General features: G+C 50.7%; 1 protein-coding gene across 1 annotated transcript in view; it reads left to right on the top strand.

Annotated features, from left to right (window-relative positions):
* The first annotated feature begins 15,610 nt into the window (after nt 1–15,610).
* Lmna (lamin A/C) overlaps nt 15,611–17,686 on the top strand; it is a 28,555-nt gene continuing 26,479 nt past the window's right edge. The window contains exon 1 of the mRNA XM_057793675.1: nt 15,611–15,699. The gene's annotated coding sequence lies outside the window, so the exon portion shown is untranslated. The remainder of the gene's footprint in view (nt 15,700–17,686) is intronic.

Raw genomic sequence — 17,686 nt, 5'->3', positions numbered from 1 at the left:
GCTGAACCCCCCACTCTACCCTTTGTATACCCTGTTGACCTTGCAGGATGGACCGTGACATGGATGGCATCTCCCCTGTCACTTCTGGGTGTCCTTACCGCTTACCACACCGTGCAATGACTCTTTCATCTGTTACCTCAGTGCACTGGGAACACCATGAAGGCCGGGATTAGCTCTAGTGCACCCCTGTGACCCCAGCATTGGGTACATAGACACTCGCTGTATAGAAGCTTAACATGTTCACCTCTCCTTGAACATGCCCTGTCACAGGCCTACTGCCAAATGTTCAACTGATGCTTTCTCCCATTCTTCCCATCCTGGCACCTCCCAATCTCCACCCTCTGGCATTCTGCCCTCAGACCAGCAAGGGGGTGCTATCTGCATGAGATTTGGCATGTAGGGTCCTAGGGTCCCACTGCCCTGCAGCCCCTAAACTACAAATGCCATCCGTGGTGTGCATTCTTCTTGGGTGATGACTCAGAAGTTATCTTAGAGCCTTCCCTCAGCCCTGGCAGGTAGAGAAACTCAAAGTAGGCATGGCTTGCTTTCCCTTTCGGACCTCAGCTTGGGAATCCCATGCTCTGGGATGACCTGACCATGTATCCTGAGGTGGCTGTGGCCCCTTGTGCTTGCCCTTCATCTGCACTCGGCCCGTGTATTAAAGAGCACTCCGCATGGTCTGCACGCCACACCAGTAGAGAAGCTGTCTAGGGACCTCACGCAGTGTCTCTACACACGGCAGCCACTGCTGACAAATGTGTTTGTTGAGTCAATGAATAAAGAAAAGAAGAAAGAAAAAATGTGTGATTCTGAACAAGCCTCTTGTCATCCTCTGACAACAGGGTGTGTGTGTTTGTGGGTGAGTAGGCACAGCATGGGAGGTAGAGGGGACCACCAGTGTCCTGCTCTGTACCTCTGCCTTACTCCCTGGAGATGGCTTCTCCCTCACCCTGAGCTAGAGCCCGCACACACCAGTGATGGAGTCACGGCCGTGTGCAGGGAATCTGTAGGCTGCCTGGCTAGGAACGCACAGCCCTGACTGTAGATTTTTCTACTGTGAAAAGACAAGAGAAGCCGGGCGGTGGTGGCGCACGCCTTTAATCCCAGCACTTGGGAGGCAGAGGCAGGCGGATCTCTGTGAGTTCGAGACAAGCCTGGTCTACATGAGCTAGTTCCAGGACAGGCTCCAAAGCCACAGAGAAACCCTGTCTCGAAAAACCAAAAAAAAAAAAAAAAAAAAAAAAGAAAAGACAAGAGAAGCACGGGGTGTCCTGTTCTGGAGTTCAGCACTCCAACAGGTGTTTAGCAACCAGGAAGGGACAAAGCCTGATTTGTAGCAATTGTCAGTTACCAACATAGATTTTCTCCTTCTGACTGACTGCGGTGTAAGCAATGGGCCGTCACTAGCACACACGGGCCAGCCATCAGACAGAGACAGACTGGGTAGCTTCTAGTTCTGCTCTCTTCTCTGCTTGGCTGCAGTTGCCCCAGGAGCCTGAGGGTTAGATGTCAGGTTGCTTCCTGCACACAGCTCCAGGAGTTAGAGAGGCTGCTTGGTGCCACTTGGCTCATACCTTCAGACCACTTGTATTCTCTGTCAGGTAGCTGACTGTACATGTCTCTGGCAGCATTCACTGTTGATTGGCCCAAGTCCTTCAAAGCTAGGCACGCAGATATTGACAAACATCTTGGGGTTCTGTGTAATGTGACCTGTCTACCCTGTTAGGCTGGAGTTCAGGCTCAGTTTCTTTCTCTTTCTTTCTTTCTTTCTTTCTTTCTTTCTTTCTTTCTTTCTTTCTTTCTTTCTTTCTTTCTTTCTTTCTTATGTATACAATATTCTGTCTGTGTGTATGCCTGCAGGCCAGAAGAGGGCACCAGACCCCATTACAGATGGTTATGAGCCACCATGTGGTTGCCGGGAATTGAACTCAGGACCTTTGGAAGAGCAGACAATGCTCTTACCCTCTGAGCCATCTCTCCAGCCCCTCAGGCTCAGTTTCTAACTCCTTTTACTTCCGACCTCTGACCCTACTGATGTCAGTTTCCTCAGAATGCCTCATTCCTTCCCTCACCTGGTCTCCCTCCCTCACTAACCTCCCTCCCTCACCTAGCCTCCTTCCCTCACCTAGCCTCCCTCCCTCACCTAGCCTTCCTCCCTCACTAGCCTCCCTCCCTTACCTAGCCTTCCTTTGTCCATGTAACTCACCATCTCATTCCTTCATGGCTGTTCAAACAGGAGCTTCAGGCTGGAGGGTACCTGTTCCTCACCAGTGACCACTCTCTCTGCATCTCTGAGCCCAAGTTCCATGTCTATAAAGTGAAAATAGCCAGGCAGTGGTGGCTCACGCCTTTAATCCCAGCACTGGGAGGCAGAGACAGGCGGATCTACAAGTTCGAGTCCAGCCTGGTCTACAAGAGCTAGTTCCAGGACAGGCTCCCAAGCTACAGAGAAACCCCTGTCTCTTTTTTAAAAAAAAAAGTGAAAATAAGAGTAGAAGTTATTTGGAGGGATTACTGTGGTCATTGAGAAGCAACGTGCAAAGTACTGAAGGCACTGAGTACACAGAAAGTGTTTAGTAAGAGAGGCATGGTGAGTAGGGCGGGGGTGGGGCACACCTTTAATCCCAGCACACAGGAGGCAGAGGCAGGCGGATCTCTGAGTTTGAGGCCAGCCTGGTCGACGTAGTGAGTTCCAGGACAGCCAGGACTACACAGAAAAGAAAAAAAAAGTTTAATAAGTTTGGTGTTTGTTTTGTGTTTTGTTGAGATAAGGTCTTCCTCTGGCCTCAAACTCAATGATTTCCCTGCTTCAGCTTCCCAAATGCTGGGATTACAGGTGTGAGCTGCCTGGCCTGGCTATATTGACTATTTAAAAAGTTTTTTTTTCTTTTTGTGTATGTGGGTGCCTACATGTCACATGTGGTAAGAGGAAAATTTGTGGGAGCCCCAGGGTCTTCAGCCTTTACCCCATCAGCCATCTTGCTAGCCCTGTGTTGGCTAATATTCAGACCTCAGTTTAATCCCTCAATAGGCAAGGGGCTTGTCTCTGCCCTCCCTTCCCTTTAGTAAGAGATCCACACAGATTTCACGAGGATAGGATATTCATTGTTCTGTGAATGGATGAATGACCCAACACTGGGGGTGACTCCCTGAAAACCGCGAGACCAGCGGAGAAGGTAGAGTTTCTCCCAACCCTGTCAGCAGGTGGCGCCAGTCCCTGTCAATTTGTTTCCCTGGCCAACTCCCTTGTGCTTACTCTACTCAAGCTAAGGGTTCTGAGCTTGCTCTGGAAAGATGGGGTCCTGAGAGCAGCTGTGGGATGCCCAGAAAGGAAAAGGATACTGCTGGAGAAAAGTCATTCCGGGCGGGTGGTGGTGCACACCTTTAATCCCAGCACTCGGGAGGCAGAGGTAGCCGGATCAACCTGGTCTAGACAGGACAGCCAGGGATACACAGAGAAACCACAAAAAAGAAAGAAAGACAGACAGAAAGAAATGAAGTATCATTTCGGAGAATAAGGGGCACAGACAGACCTTGAGAGTCCCGAAGAGACGAGCTTTCTTGGGGACATGAAATGAGAGGCACCTAAGTCAATCTGTGAGTCAAAAGCTGAGATCTAGGAAACAGACACTTTGTGGGAGAAGATGCGGTGAAATCAATCATCGAAAGAGGAAAGGGGAGGCCCCGTTTCCATGGCAGCAGTATTGTTTGCGGCAAGCTGGGGACTCCTAGGTCTCTAGTGCCCGTGCACAGTGACTCACCACAGGAAAGGAAGGCTGTAGAGGGACCTGGTGCTGGGGACCGACCGGATGCCCTGTGGCTCCTGCATTCTTCCGCACCTGGTACTGGGAAAGGAACTTAAGGTTGGAAGAACTGAAGCGGGCAGCGGCCCAGCGCTCTGCCCACCACACACACCACAGCCCCCGCGGCACAGCGCTTTTTAGAATTACTGGCTTGTACTCAGGAGCACTCGGGAGGCAGAGACAGACAGATGTGAGTTTGAGGACAGCCTAGTCTACAGAGCAAGTTCAAGGACAGTGAGGGCTACACAAAGAAGCCCTGTCTTGGGAAGACCAAATAAGTTGATTAATTAAATAAAAATAGAATGACTGTACCACTGGACATGGGAGAAAACTGTCACACTGGTCCATACTTGCATAGTGAGAACATGAGCGGTAAAGCTGGGATTAAGAGCCCAGGACACTGTGGCCCATACCACGTTTAAGGAGACCCAGAAAGCAGACAAAGGCAAGCGAACTGGGAAGGACTCCACGGGTCTTCAACCAACTTTTCTATTGCCCTGCCCGAACACAGCTTCCTCTGGGGAACCCCATTTGGCACACCTGCAAAATAAGAGAACTAGACGGGAAATTGCTGTCGTTAAAACAAATAGCCGGGCGGTGGTGGTGCACGCCTTTAATCCCAGCATGCGGGAGACAGAGGTGAGAGGATCTCTGAGTTCGAAGCCAGCCTGGTCTACAGAGCTAGTTTTAGGACAGCTGGAGCTATACAGAGAAACTCTTTCTCGAAAAACAAAAATAAACAAACAAAAGCAATTAGGGAGGCAGAAGCAGGAATATGACTGCAAGTTTGAGGCCATCTTGGTCTATATAATGAGCTATAGGCCAGTTAGAGCTACACAGGGAGATCCTGTCTCAGAAAGCAAAATGGGGCATAGGGATGAGCTGGAGAGGTGGCTCAGTGGTCAAGAGCACTGACTGCTCCTCCAGAGGACCTCAGTTCAATTCCCAGAACCCACATGGCAGCTCACAGCATGGTCTGTAACTCCAGTTCCAGGGGATACAACATGACTGACATACATGGAGACACATAAAGTAAATTTATAACAATTAAGCCTGGCAGTCATGATGCACGCCTTTAATCCCAGCATGTGGGAGACAAAGGCTGAATTCAAGGCCAGCCTGGTCTAAAGAGTGAGACAGCCAGGGCCACACAGAGAAACTAAAAAATAAATAAAAACAAAACAAGGGCCTGTAGAAATAGCCAGGCACACACATGTGGGCATACATACGTGCAGGCGAAACACTCATAAATGAAGTTTTTTATTAAAAAAAAATGTACTGAACAAACTATCTCTAACTTCACATTAAAAAATAAATAAAGGGGGCTGGAGAGATGGCTCAGAGGTTAAGAGCACTGCCTGCTCTTCCAAAGGTCCTGAGTTCAATTCCCAGCAACCACATGGTGGCTCACAACCATCTGTAATGGGGTCTGGTGCCCTCTTCTGGCCTGCAGGCATACACACAGACAGACTATTGTATACATAATAAATAAATAAATATTTAAAAAAAAATAAATAAATAAAGGGGCTGGAGAGATGGTTTAGTGGTTAAGATTTCTTCTGAAGAACTCAGGTTCAATTCCTAGCACCCAAGGACTTGGTGGCTCCCCACAGCCATCTGTAACTCAGGCATGTGGTGCACAGGCGAGACACTGATACACACTATAGACCCTAAAATAAGGGGCTGGCACGACGTGTGAGCGGAGGCCCGAGTCCCAGTCCTAGAAGCCACGTAAAGTTTGGATCCAGAGAGTTGTCCTGGCCTGTACGCATGAGCACCGTCTTGGGGAAGACTGGAAACTGCAGTAAGCCCACCTCTCTCCATCCCAAGAGAGCAGACCCAATTCCGCTCCAACCCAAATCACTTATCCCACATTCTCTGTCTTAGTGGGGCAGGACTGATGGTAAAGGGAGGGGTCACCCGTCTGTATGCCTACCAACCGCCCAGCCGTAGACAGCACGGGGAGTTCCCAGCCTCCCCGAGCTGTTGTCAAAACAGTTTCATTCTTTTTCAGCAGTGGGGCCCCTATTGTTTCAGAACAAAATGAGTATCCCCCTCCCACCCCGGTCTTGATGGAGAGAAGGCTAGCCCCCACCCCGGTCTTGATGGAGAGAAGGCTAGCCCCAACCCGAGTCTTGATGGAGAGAAGGCTAGCCCCCACTCGGGTCTTGATGGAGAGAAGGCTAGCCCCCACTCGGGTCTTGATGGAGAGAAGACTAGCCCCCACCCCGGTCTTGATGGAGAGAAGGCTAGCCCCCACTCGGGTCTTGATGGAGAGAAGGCTAGCCCCCACCCCGGTCTTGATGGAGAGAAGACTAGCCCCCACCCCGGTCTTGATGGAGAGAAGACTAGCCCCCACCCCGGTCTTGATGGAGAGAAGGCTAGCCCCTACCCCAGTCTTGATGGAGAGAAGGCTAACCCCCAGTTCCCCTTCCCCAGCAAGATTACTGATGTAGGTAGAAGAGCCTTCAGAATATTCTTAGCCGGGAGGCAGTGGTACACCAGTGGCTGGTTTTGTTTTACTTAAAAAAAAAAAAAAAAATGCCAGGTGGTAGTGGAGCATACCTTTAATCCCAGCACTTGGAGGCAGAGGCAGGCAATCTCTGTGAGTTCGAGGCCAGCTTGGTCTACAGAGTAAGTTCCAGGGCAGTTAGGGCTATACAGAGAAATGTCTCAAAAAACAAAAACAAACATACATACATAATACATAAATTTATTTGTCGCTTGAAAGGACATTTGTCACGGTGCATGTGCAGAGATCAGAGCAGTTTGTGGGAGCCAGTTCTCTCCTTCCGCTCTATGGGTCCCAGGGATGTAGCTGGGGTGATCGGATTTGGCACCAAGAACCTTAACCAGCTGAGCCACCTCTGCCTCCCTTGTTCTGTTTTTGTCTGTTTGCTTTTATTTTGGTTTGGGACAGAGTATCACTATGTAGACCAGGCTGGCCTCAACCTCCCAGTGGTCCTCTTGCTTCAGCCTCTTGATTGCTGGGATTGTGGGCATGAGGCTGGTTTAAAGCCTTGTTTTGTTTTATCATTATTGTGTACATGATGTGGGTTGGGTACACGCTACAGTCAGCGCATGAATGTCAGAGGACAGCTCTGTGGAGGTGCTTTTCTGCTTCCATTTTCACATTGGTTCTGACTCGGGTCACCAATCCTAAGCGTGACAAGTACCTTTATCCACCAAGTGAGCCCTTTCTCTGGTCCTTTGTTTAAGGAGCTCACTGTGGAGCCCTGGTTGGTCGATTATGTAGACTAGGCTGGCCCCAAAGTCACAGCAATCCTCCTTCTTCTGTCTCTGAAATATTTTGATATTGGTGGTTGTTGTTTGTTTGTTTCACGGCAGTTGGGGCCCAAAGAAAGGAAGCAGACATGCAAGGTCACAGGGAGTTCATGGAAAATGAGCTAGCTTCTTACCTGCAGATTCCAGGAAGGGCTCAGGAACCAAGGGAGAGGGAGCACATTAGGTGATGCTGTAGCACAAGATCTGGGGTTAAATCAAAGCAGTCAGATTGCCTCTGAGCCTAGTGAAAGCGACCCATTTTCAGGCTCTCAGGGAGGCCTGTGGGATGGAAGAAGGCCATGCGGTGGAAGACAAGTCTCACCCAGCTGGACCACAGACCAAGAGTCTCCAACCCCTGTCCCTCTAGAGCACCAAAGAGTATGAACTTCAAGGCAGTCCTCCCTGGGGATGGAGGGGAGGTGGGTAGTAGATTACTGCAGACCCCAGGGGTACCCAGAGGCTGTGGAAGCTGGGCACTAATTAGCACTGGCTTCCCTAATTGGGTTTAATGGACTCCTTGTGATGGGCAATTAAGAGGCTACACCAATTAGCACTGGGAGGTGATAACTCAGCCTCTGCTGGACAGAGCCCATTAGGAAGACAGGTAGAAGAAGGGCCCCAGGGGACATGGTCCCACTGCCAGCCCCTTCCATGCAGCCATGGAACTGGAGCCATAGGCCTTGCCTGGCCTGCCCTCTCTGACCCTCTTTTACTCACGTGTACTCTGACCTCACTATTCAGAGAGCTCCCCACTGGTCTCTTGGGTTTGCTTGTTATGGGGTGAAGGTTGAGAGTGTGAGATTTGAAGCCCAGTCCCATGGATTGGTTGTGTGATTTGGGCCTACTGTGCTTTGCTTACCTGAACTGCTGAGCTGATAACAGCCCTTCTGAGCAGGGATCCAAGTGAACATCATTTACCACAGTGCCTGGCATTGGGAACACACTGGAACTCCATCTCCTCACTTTAGGGTGACAGGTAAAAGTGCTGTGTACCAAAAAGTCCTCCAACCTCACCCTACTTACCAAACCAAATAGGCGGGGTCTCGACCACTGGTGTGTGTGTGTGTGCTTTCCTCAAGCAGGTGGATATGTCCTTTCCATCAGCAGCTTTGACCGTGAACTCCTGATCTTCTCACACCTCTTGAAGACTGGGGTTGCAGACATGAACCACCACAAAAAGTTTATTTAGTGCTGGGAGTGAAAGCCAGGCTTCATGCATGCTGGGCAGTCACTCTATCAACTAAATTACACCCCAACCCCAACGCTCCTCGAGCAGTTTTGATGATCAGTGAAGGCTGAAGGCACTGGATGTTCTAGAAGGATCCCCAGGTCTGGCATAGCTCCTCCCCTCTGCCTGCAGTTTGGACAAGAACTCATAGGCACCTGCGTGGCTGGAAGCAGGTCCCTCTCCATTCGCTCAGAGTCTTCTATAAAATGAGAACACTCCCTGGGCTCTGCTCACTTTCAAGGCTGCCCCGACAGTATGTTTTACTGGCAATAGGACTTGCTATAAAAGTAGGCGATTATATTGCTCATTCTCTTGATAAGCATTTACCAAAGGCCTACCATTACACCCCATTTCCTTTACCACGGCGACTATGGAGTTATATATGGTGCCTACAGAACACAGTTCTGAATCATCAGACAAGTTAGGTTCTTGGGCCAGCCTCTGGTTTGATTTGGGTTTTAGCTTTTGCAGGGGATTGAAAGCGCCTGGAACAAGCCCTGACACCGAAGTGGCTCTTAGAGCCATTGCTATTGTGAGCACACCTGGGCTGGGTGTGGAGAGAGGCTTAGGTGGGGCATAAGTGCAGAGCTCCAGGGGAGAACAGCAGAGAAGGCAGGCAGACAAAACAGGGGTGACACGGAGAGGAGAGGAGAGGAGAGGAGAGGAGAGGAGAGGAGAGGAGAGGAGAGGAGAGGAGAGGAGAGGAGAGGAGAGGAGAGGAGAGGAGAGGAGAGGAGGCCGAGAGCACACTGAGCACACTGGCTGGGGGTGCTGAGCTCTTCCGTGTTCCACACATGCCAGGTTCTGGGGACACCCAGCCTCAACCCTCAGGGAGGTGCTCTACTAGGGGAAGGGGCATGAACAGGTAGCTTTTCTGTCCTGTGAAAAGGGATGTTTCGAGGCTTAGTGGAGACTCTGAACCTAGACTTTGTCATCCTTGGATAACGTAGGAGTTGTTCTAAGGGCAAAGTATATGCCCAATCCTGAATGTTATCTTAGATTGAAACAAGAGAGGCTGGGATTGTTGGCATTCAGAGGGCAAGTGCTGTACTGGTGCAGGCAGAGCTTGGACTACAGAGGCTGTGTAAGCCAGGCCAAGGAATTTGGACTTCATCCCAAACACAGGGAGAATACACTATTGGTTTGAAGTCTTGTAGAAACACGAATGAGTTTTTCTTTAGCAGATGTTCAAGAAAAAAATAAAAAAAGGACAGAAGCAAGGGTGGAGCAAGGAGAAGGGTATATCACCCAGGTGAGGCCAAGGGGATCAAAACCAGGTAGCTGACTGGGTGGTGGTGGTGGCGGGCGGATCTGTGAGTTCGAGGCCAGCCTGGTCTACAAGAGCTAGTTCCAGGACAGGTCCAGGACAGGCAAAAACAAAACAAAACAAAACAAACAACAACAACAAAAAAAATCCAGGGGGCTGGAGATGGTACTGAAAGGGAGAGGAAGTTGAAGGAAGAATCACATGACTTGGGGCTCCCTTGACCCAGAGAGATGGTGAGGATGAGGTTGAGGGAGCAGAGTTGCATGGGGACAAAGAACAGATTCCATCTGGACCAGGCATAGTAGCATATGCCTGGAATGCTAGCTCTTGGGAGGCTGAAGTAGGATGATTGCCACCAGTCTGAGGCTCCCTGGGCTCTCCATGAGGCCCTTTCTCTGAGATACTCCATCTGAATGGTGTGGTGGTCTAAGCCTGTGATCACAGTTCAGAGCTCTGAGTTCAAGGCTAGTGTGGGCTACATAGTCCAAGAGTCAGGGCTACATAAAGAGAACCTGTCTCAAAACAAAACAAAAACTAAAAACATATATGAGGCCCTGAGATCATTTATGGAGGACACTAAGAGGAGCAAGGGCCAAGAGTTCAAAGGAGAGGAAGGGCACTGAGTTAGCTCCGGGCAGGGCCCAGCCTCCCGTCTCCTTCATCTCTGGGATCCCCTGTTGGGGCAAGCCTGTTTGGCACAGATAGCTACTCTATGGCACGGCCTTGGGGCAGAAGGGAGCAAGTCTGGGGATACGCTCTACTCCCAGCTTATTGGGAACGGGTGAGCCTTCTGGGGCAGCAGCTCATATGGAAGGACACCCCACTAGAGACTGAACAGTGTGGGTTTGCCAGGCCGTTTGCTCTAGCTGGCTGCTGTATGGCTGAAGTCTCCGGTCTCCACCACAGCTCCACTCCCTGGCAGTCCCAAGGCTGCCATGGTTGCCACACCCTAGTCTGTTGGCCTAGGATACACCCCCACTTCCAGCCTCTCTTCAGGCTTTGGTTCCAGTGGATTAACTCTTGGGAGAGAAATCAGAGAAAGCAGGAAAGAGGCCCATGGGGAGGGGATGTGAGTCACATTTTTATGGGTATTTTTCAGATTTTCCGATGGGAGTTTGGAGAACAACAGCCTTCTGGTTGCCAGCTGGGATTTGCCTTTCGGCAGTGCCCTAGCCTCCTTTTTCTCTCTCTTTTGAGACAGGGTCTCGCTCTAGCTTTGGCTGATGACCTGGAGCTCAAGGCCTAGAGCAGCATAGTCTTGAAATACAGGGCTCAGCCTGCCTCCATCGAGTACTGGATTTAGAGGCCTGTGCCACTATGCGCTGCCCATGTTAGTCCTAACTACTTAGTCCTAACTACTGCCTGCATCCACTTCTGAATTCTGCTTGGCTGGCTAGGATCCTTCCTTTCCCTCTCTTCAGAGCTGGGCTGTGGTGAGGGTTCTGGAAAGTCCCTCCTGTGGTCTAGCTTTAGTCTCTCTTCTGCCGATTACCCATTTTATCTATGCTTCTGGGTAGACACATGGAGATCGCAAGTAGAGTTGGGGACTTTGTCACTGGGGTCACTCTGTCCGAACCGCCAAACCTTAGAAACCACCAAGCCTTAGCCTCAGTTTCTTTACCATTCCCATCCTGCCATCTCTGCAGAGGGCCAGGTACAAGGATGAGAACACACTGCCGCCCGCCCAGGAGAAGTAGGCACAAAAGAGAATCTGCTGTGGGTCCCTCTGGGTCCTGGACCCATAGCCCTCAACATATCCTGTGCCAGTGCCTCATCCCACAGCCCCAGGGCGAGCAGTCAGGAGTTCCATTTTGTATACAGTTCAGAACGGGAAATGGGGGCGGGGTGACCTGAACAAGTGGGAAATGGCCGACCTCTCAAGAAGGTTCCCTATCCTTATCCATGTCCTTATCCAGCCTGGTTTGCAGACCCGAGCTCCTCAGGGGTTCTAGACCAGCCCCCTCCCAGTGACTGACTAATCCTTCCCAGCTGCATGGCACTTCCTGCCGTTGCTGCACCCATGCCAGCGACAGGCCATATCACATGGGCTACATCTGGCGCCATTGGACACACCCTGTCCTTCCCTGCCTTTTTTCTCCCCTCTTCCTCTGGGGGGCCAGACCTCAGGACTCCCACCCCTACCCTGTTGAAGCCTCTGATGGAGCATGCTTCTCCCTCCTCCTGCCCAGTAAGTCCTGGTGCCCCAGCATCCATCCCTCACCAGATCCTGGCTTCCTGACAGCTTTCTCCCCAGTCCTGACTTGGCAGTAGATTGAGACGGGTACTCATACAGTTTCTGCTTCCCAAAACGTGTCTGAGTCTCAGGAAAGGCTACACAAAGGTAAAACTTTCCCCTTGCCCAGCTCTCCTGCCCGTTGCCAGGTATGGTGCGTTAAGGGCCTCACGAAGCCTCCAGCATTATGGTAAAGACCAGAGGAAAGAAAGCCCGTGGTTCACCTTCCAAGTGTTATGGCGAAGACCTGAGGAAAGAAAGCCTGTGGTTCACCTTCCAAGTGTTATGGTGAAGACCTGAGGAAAGAAAGCCTGTGTGGTTCACCTTCCAAACTATTTTTTTTTTTAAAAGGAGGACAAGGAGGAGCCTGGAAAAGACTCTAGCTATTGGCGTCCATCCTGTCTGCCTAGCAACTGTTGTCATAGGGTAAATATTTGCCCCACCAAGATCTGGAGCTGATGCACTGGCGGCAGCCAGAGTAGTTGCCACTCTCCTCAATTCCATACCCAGCTCCACTCCAGGCCGGAGCCTGCCCACCAGATGTGGTTCTGGCCCTCCCTCCCTCGTGCCTGCTCCGCCCCAGCCTTCTCTCTTCCCACTCTGACCATTCTTCCCTCTCACCTCTCCATCCTCTCTCTAAGAGACTGAGCAAGGGCTTACCTCCAAGTCAGAGGGTCCTCTGGCCCTGCACATGCCTGTGGATGCGTCACCTGAGTGTGGTTCCTTTGACACTGCTGGTGCTCACTAGGCCCTGGGATTCTTTCCTCCGACAGGAAATATGCCCTGCCTTCAAATGTCTTTCAACTCTATTATTACACTCCCGAGAAAGGGAAGAGGCACTGAGTCCCATCTAGCACCGAGTTCCCCATCAGGAAAGCTAATGCCACTTTGTTTTCTGAGGTAGGCTTGAGGGGATCACAGGCAAGAGGTTATGGACCTCCCTGAGCCTGGGGGTCATGGCTAGAGAGAACCTGTTTGCACCTGTGACCAGACTCCCAGGTTAGGGTCTAAACCTCTTCAGTGTTTCTTTCTTTACCTGTCTCTGTGATGAGGTGCACTTTAGACCAATGTGCTCAGGTGAGGGTACCTTGTGAGTTGGGAGCTTCCTGGACAGAGATGGCCAGCGGATATCCCTCTGGGGCAAGCCTGTAGGCTGGCTTAGGGACAGTGGACTTCACTGACCTGGGTTCCTCCCAACTGTGAAGCTCTTTCTGTGTTCTAGAAGTGAACATTGTTTGTTGGTCCCCATCCCCCAGCCCAACCTACTGATCTCCCATTTTCAACTCCTCTTCCCTATTTCTTCAGGAAGAAATAGCATTCCCAGGTTCTAGGAACGGGAGCTGTGGAGGCCGACTTTGAGGGGTTTGGGGGCTAAGACAGTTGCAGAGGGACCCTGAGACTTAGAATGGCAAAATCTCAGTCCCTGGTTCCCGGGCTCCTCTCTGCCCTTCTGAGAGGAGCCTGCCAGTTCCCACAAGGTCTTAAGTCGGCACAGGATGCAAAACAACAGAGTTGTTAGGGCAGCGGTAGCACAAACAAACAACAAAAAAGTTATTTTTTTTTCTTTCTTTTTTTAAGTTTTTTTTTTTTTCCCTTTTCCGAGACAGGGTTTCTCTGTGGCTTTGGAGCCTATCCTGGAACTAGCTCTTGTAGACCAGGCTGGTCTCGAACTCACCTGCCTCTGCCTCCCAAGTGCTGGGATTAAAGGCGTGCGCCACCACCGCCCGGCTTTTTTTTTTAAGATTTATTTATTATGTACATAGTGTTTGCCCGCAGGCCAGAAGAGGGCATCAGATCTCATTACAGGTGGTTGTGAGCCACCATGTGGTTGCTGGGAATTGAACTCAGGACCTCTGGAAGAGCAGCCAGTGCTCTTAACCTCTGAGCCATCTCTCCAGCCCAAAAGTTACTTTTCTTTTCTTTTCTTTCTTTCTTTCCTTCTTTCTTTCTTTCTTTCTTTCTTTCTTCCTTCCTTCCTTCCTTCCTTTTCTTTTTTTTTTTAAATATTTATTTATTTATTATGTGTACAATATTCTGTCTGTGTGTATGCCTGCAGGCCAGCAGAGGGTACCAGACCCCATTACAGATGGTTGTGAACCACCATGTGGTTGCTGGGAATTGAACTCAGGACCTTTGGAAGAGCAGGCAATGCTCTTACCCCCTGAGCCATCTCTCCAGCCCCCCCCCCTTTTTTTTTTTTTTTGGTTTTTCGAGACAGGGTTTCTCTGTGGTTTTGGAGCCTGTCCTGGAACTAGCTCTGTAGACCAGGCTGGTCTCGAACTCACAGAGATCCACTTGCCTCTGCCTCCCAAGTGCTGGGATTAAAGGCGTGCGCCACCACCGCCCGGCTTTTTTTTTTTTTTTTTTGAGACAAGATTTCTCTGTGTCGCCCTGACTGTCTTGGAACTCACTCTGTAGACCAGGGTGTCCTGAATTTACAGAGATCCTCCTGCCTCTGACTCCTGAGTGTTGAGATGAAGGTGTGGGCCACCACCGCCTGGCTTGTCTTTCTTTTAAACATTTTAAAAAGATTTATTTGTTTCTGTGTAGGAACGCTTGCCTGCACATGGGTGCCCGACACTTGTGGCTTCTGGAAGAGGACATCAGATTATCTCAAGCGAGTTCTGGATGGCTGAGAGCTATCACGTGGGCACTGGAAACCAAACCCAGGACAGCTCCAAGGGCAGCCAGGGCTCTAACTGCTCAGCCATCTCTCCAGTCCCTCCCCAACACACATACCTTAAAAACAAAAAACAAAACAAAACAAACACACACACAAAACAGTATCACTCACGTAGCCCAAGCTGACTTCATCTGGACATGTGAAGTCACTGCCTTCATGACATGGTCTGGTCTTCAGCTTCCCACCTGCTGGGATGTGCAGTCCAGCCAGGCTGGCCTAGAATTCAGAGATCCACCTACTTTGCCTGGGAATTCTGGGATTAGAGGACGTGCCCCACCATGCCCTGCCAGGTTGAATTTTGTTTTATGTTTTGGTTTTCTCTGTGTAGCTCTGGCTGTCCTGAAACTCACTCTGTAGACCAGGGTGGCCTCGAACGCAGAGTCCACCGGTCTCTGCCTCCTGAGTGCTGGAATTAAAGGCGCCAACCAGGGTTCTATTTTTTTTTTTTTTTTTTTTTGGTTTTTCGAGACAGGGTTTCTCTGTGGTTTTCAGGGTTCTATTTCTTATAGAGGGCATCCCCTACAAAACTCTTGTGCTTTACGTAAATTGACCAGCCCACCCCAAGATTAGCATAAACCTTCCTTTTGCTAGGAAGCCCCTCAGTCCTGAGAAGAACAGAACAATTGTTCATCCTCGTTCCATGCCTCACAAACATTTTGGTCACCTAGACAAGGACCCCCCCCACCACCACACACACACACACACACACACACACACACACACACACACTTCCTGGAAAATGTTGGGGGTTGCGGGGAACCGACCCTTTTCTCTTGCTGGCATTCTGCAGTTGTGGCGCTTCTGTTTGTTTCCTTAGCAACAGGGAAAGGAAACCCCCATTTAGGAGGCCGGGGAGGCCCCAGCAACCACACACACAGATACACACATGCTCACATGCGGCCGCCCACACGCAATAGCGTGCGTCACTCGCCTTCTGCACAGCAGCCGCGGGCTGGGGAGGGAGCGGCCCGCCGAGGAGCAGCCGGGACGCCCGCCCCGACACAGTGGCTGTAGGACGGACAGCCGTGTGCCCCGCCCCCGGCCTGCCCTTTCCGTTCATATTCCCCACCCCCACCCTACCCCCAACTCCCAGCTGGTGCGGTGGAGTCGGGGAGGGAGAGGAAAGCAGGCTCTGTGGAAGGCCTTCAGCCCCCAGGCTGATCTTTGTTTGATCTAGTCTGGTGTGTGTTGTGTAGAGCGGTGAGTGTCCCTACAGTAGCTCGAGGCACCCAAGTGGAGGGAGGGGGACGTGCTTTGGAACGCAGAGACCAGAGCCTCCTAGGTAATAGCTAGCTGGCTCCTGGGCACACCACAGTTTGCTGTTGGTTTGAGTTCCTGCCTAGTGTTTGGGGTTTTCTCTTATGTCACCTGTCAGCTATGTGGCCCTGAGCAAATCAGTTAACCTGGCCAAGCCTCCCATTCTTTTATCTGTAATAAGGGGATGATGGTACTTGTTTGTGCTCCTTGGAGAGATTTTTGATTGTGAAATGGTTGCCAACTCAGAGACGCACCCAGGTGTCAGGTGTGAGTGGATCGACCCCTCTCCTTCAGCTAGCTGCACCTACCCTCCTGTCTGGAGCAGTGAGGTCAGCTGCCTCCAATTTCTTAGGAAGGGCAGTGCCAGCCTGGTAGTGGACTGGCTCCAGCCAGCTGCCCTCTCTGCTAGGGTCGGGTGATAAAGGAGCAGAGCCTATCTTGGGGGAATCTGGGGAGTCTGGCACACCCAGGCCAAGTCTTTTGATCCTCAGCCCTCCCTCAGATGCCAACTTTTGTTGTTGGTGTGTGTGTGTGTTTGAGACAGAGTTTCTCTGTGTAGCCTTGGCTGTCCTGGAACTTGCCCTATAGACCAGGCTGGCCTCTAGCAAAGAGATCCTTCTGCCTCTGTTTCCTGAGTGCTGGGATTAAAGGTGTGACACCATCAAACTTACTTTTTAATTTTTTTTTAAGTTAGATTCTCTGGCAGGGAGGTGGTACAGGCCAACATTTGTGAGTTCAAGGCCAGCCTTGTCTACAGAGTAAGTTCTAGGACAGCCAGCAGCCAGAGCTAAACACAGAGAAACCCTGTCTCAAAAAACAAACAAACAGCAAAAAAGAAAAGAAGACAGAAGAATAATAGTCTTGTTTAAGTCGAATTTACTTCGTGCTGCCCTCAGACTTGCTGTGTAGCCAAGGACGGCTTTGAACTCCCAGCCCTTCTGCTGCTTCCGTCCAAATACGAGGGTTAGCACCATGCCGGGGTGCAGGAGCCCACTTATGAAGAGTAAGGGCCTATTCTCTGGGGTTTGGGGACCTCTTGAAGGATGTAAGGGTTTATCAGAAAGGGGTTCTAAATGGCCAACTAGTGAGGTTTCTGCATCTGTTGCTTAACTAACTGGAGCTTTGATGAGACCAGTTAGATAAGAGGTCTGCAGGCTTTACAAACAGTCATCAGCCACTTCTCCAAAGGCCCGGCCCGGCCCACCTCTGCCCCAATCAGCTGGTTTTCATCACTCCTGAGTCCCAGCGGGAACAAGTCCTGCTTTTCCTGCCAGTTTTTCAACCTCTCAAGAGTTTGGGGCTCCTGGCAGACCAAGTACAGATAACAATGCCTAAGTCACAAGGTCAAAGTGAAGGTTAAGCAGGTCACCTCCACAGGGCCCCTAGCTGGGAGCCTGCCACAGGCAGCCATTAAAGAGGGGTGAGGTCTCCCACTGTAGGGGCTATAACTATCACCGGTGCACACATGGTTCACCACTCAGCAGTGTTTGCGCACAGGTACCCTGTAATCAGAGGAAGAATAAGTCAAGGACAGCCCTCAGGAGCTCACACTGAAGGGATTCCCAAGCCATGACTTAGGTTTCTAAATCACCGTCACCTCCTTTCTCCTGAGTCAGCCCTGCCCCACTGTCCAGTGGTCTGAGGTCCCCTGACCTCTCACGCCTCCGACCCAGAGTCACAGTATCATAGCCTAGTGTTACGATCTCATTCTTTGGAGCCAGACTAACCTGTATTAAAGTTCCAGTTTTGCTACTAACCATATGACATTAGACAAGTGATTCTTAGATGGGGGTGATTTGGTCCTCCCCCAGGGAGATTTGGCAATGTCTGGAGATGTTTTCTGATTGCCCTAACTGGGGACAGAAGTACTCTTGACATTCGGTAAGTAATATTCTGAGATATTGAAACACCCACTCTGTGCAGTCTCTCC

Source organism: Chionomys nivalis, chromosome 18 (genome assembly GCF_950005125.1).
Source record: "Chionomys nivalis chromosome 18, mChiNiv1.1, whole genome shotgun sequence".
Classification (NCBI taxonomy): Eukaryota; Metazoa; Chordata; class Mammalia; order Rodentia; family Cricetidae; genus Chionomys; species Chionomys nivalis.
Note: the sequence above shows the minus strand (reverse complement) of the source record. Positions and strands in the feature narration are given on the sequence as shown.